The 2,743-nt window shown below is 45.4% G+C and overlaps 1 non-coding gene across 1 annotated transcript; it reads left to right on the top strand.

The window, feature by feature from the left end:
* Window positions 1–302: 302 nt before the first annotated feature.
* LOC122939718 lies at window positions 303–429 on the top strand. Its single transcript, XR_006390156.1, has one exon. It is a non-coding gene; the product is annotated as a U4atac minor spliceosomal RNA (small nuclear RNA).
* The last annotated feature ends 2,314 nt before the right edge of the window (window positions 430–2,743 follow it).

The raw sequence follows: 2,743 nt of genomic DNA, 5'->3' as shown, positions 1-2,743 counted from the left end.
ATCTGTATGCGACACAAGCCTTAAAAACTACTGTGTAAATGTATTATATGTACTTTCCACATGAACAATAAATGAAAAAAAAAATAACAATACACCTAACAACAAGTCCTCAGGCAGCAACATCAGTGAGAAAAGCCAGACCTTTAAAGGGTTAAATCCTCCCCCCCCCCCCTTCCCCTAGGAATATGGAAAGTAGTTGCAGAAAAGAATTCTGGGTATGAGCTGCAACTTGAAGCCCTCTCACCTTAAGTGAAAAGAGACATGCTCATGGGGCCCTCCTGGTCACTCAGGGTCAGGGACCAACCATCCTTTTCTTGGGGTTGAGCTACTGATCAATGAATGTGTAATGAGGTCAGTACTGCTAACACCACAGACAACACATGAGCATCACTAGTGTGCAAGCACTGGACTGGTGCAATTTTTGGAAACTTTATTTTGTGTTTAAAAATAGCTTTATGTTTTTTGATAACCATTTCTACTAAAGAATGTAACTAAGATCAAGTCTAGTATTTGTCCTTATCAGTTTTGGTTGAGCTTGCTCCTGGACTAAACTCTGCCCATGGAGGAAGGCTGCGATAGGCTGAGCCATGGGATTTGAGGAGAACAGAGAACCACACAGTGGCCCATGAAGGGTGTACAGCATTAGGGCAGAAATGTCCTGTGTGAGGTGGCCCGGGCTGCTGCATCAAAGCCATTAGGTTGAGTTGTGTTGAAAGCCCAAAGTGCAAGTGACCCTGGGGTGCCTGAACTCACCGGGGGTGGGATCCCACTAAAAGATGGCACGTTGGCACAGCACTTTCTTTCTCACATTTTAGCGCACACATCTCTCTTTGCTCGGCTTTGGCCTTGACAAGATGAGGAATTTTTATAATTTCAGTCGAATGTCCGGCCCGTAATGGCACACATTTACTTTATTTATTTTTTGTGTTCATTGTGTGCACTTTTACACGTTTGTAGTGTCCACTAGGATTTTCAGGGTTGCGGCGCCCTTACGGGTACCCCCCCTGAGGTCTATGGGGGGGTGGCCATCCTGGCTCCTCACCCCCCTGCCAAGCCCCTTGGGCTCTCCCTCCAGGAAGAGTCCAGACCTTTGTTGAAGCTCCTGGGTGGCAGCCTATGCGAAAGTCGGGAGCGCAGACGGGCGTACCCTTGGCTTCAGCTGAGGGTTGCCATTTGTCCCAGTCCCTTGCAGGAGCCTCGGCCCTGGAGGGATAGGGAATGGTTTGTGGGGGGTCCTTCTCTTATGGAGAGGGCCTGCGATAGACCGCAGCCTAGTGCACGTTTTTGTGTGGCACGCTGCACTATTTTGTTGCACGGGGTGAGAAAGCACAGAACAAAAAAAGAATGTTTAATGAGGTCAGTACTGCTAACACCACAGACAGCACACAAGCATCATAGTGTGCAAGCACTGGACTGGTGCAATTTTTGAAAACTCTGTGCTTTTGGTTAAAAAGGAAGATCTGTGTTTTTTTCTGGTTCATTTTATGCTCTGATTTAAAGCGAACAGCTAGGTGCTGTCTCCAGAACTCTGATAGAAATGAATGGAGCAGTTGCAGGCATGTCCGATCAGCTACTCTGTTCCCTTTGGGGGGCTCCAATGGATAGGGACTGCTAGTCCTTATCATCACTGGGTGTCCCAGCAGTAGAACCCCACCAATCTAAATGTTACATAAATGGAATTCTCCTTTAAGAAATTGGAAGAAAACACCCATAGTCTTTACACACATGAATTTTATCAGATTGCCTTCTTTTACAAACAGTGGCCAGACTTAAGCCTCATTGACATGTCCGTGTCCGCGCTTAAATCCTTAAACATGCCCATGATGGATCCGTGTAGGGTCCGCGTGTTCATTTTTTGCTGTCTGTGTCTCATCCGTGTTTCACTGACCCTGCACAGCTGAAAAATAATTTTCAAAGCATCTCTTCAAGTGATCCGTGAAACACGGATGGCATCCATGTTGCATCCGTGGTTTTCACGGACCCATAGACTATAATGGGCATGATGGATCCGTGAACACGGACAAAACAGAGCGTGCATCTGTGCTAAAAACACGGACCATGGTAAAAAACTGATGTGTGAATACTGACTGTCTAGACCTGCACCAGATTCATCACGGGGGTTCACACTCATACCAACTATTGGTTGCATTATTTGAGATAGATTTTAATGCTCGAATTTTGGCACAACTTAGGCAATGCCCGCTTTCTGCTCAGCCCAATTTGCACCACTTTTTAGACAGATTATTGTCCCAGACATTAGTAAATCTGCCCTAGTGTGTTGGTTCACTAGCATTTTTTCCTTGTGTATATTCTCCTATAGAGAAGTCGATGTGTAAATGCGTGAACGTCAGCATTCTGTGTTTTTGAAAATAAGCCAAAAAACTCAACTTGTTTCTGTCCAAAATAACGGAACCGTGACGGAATGCTGGTTTCTGTTTTCTTTTATGAGGAATGCCTTTTAAATGTTGCATTTGGCTTTCCATTATAGCAATTCCTTGTTTTTCCATTTTAATTGCATTTGAACTAAATACTATAAGGCCCCTTTCACACGAGCGAGTTTTCCACGCGGGTGCAATGCGTGACGTGAAAACATAGCACCCGCACTGAATCCTGACCCATCCATTTCAATGGGTCTGTGTACATGAGCGGTTTTTCTTACGCATTAGTTCTGCGTTGCGTCAATAACGCAGCCTGTTCTATATTCTGCGTTTTTCACGCAGCCCTGGCCCCATAGAAGTGAATG

This window comes from Bufo gargarizans, chromosome 5, assembly GCF_014858855.1.
Source record: "Bufo gargarizans isolate SCDJY-AF-19 chromosome 5, ASM1485885v1, whole genome shotgun sequence".
Lineage (NCBI taxonomy): Eukaryota > Metazoa > Chordata > Amphibia > Anura > Bufonidae > Bufo > Bufo gargarizans.
Note: the sequence above shows the minus strand (reverse complement) of the source record. Positions and strands in the feature narration are given on the sequence as shown.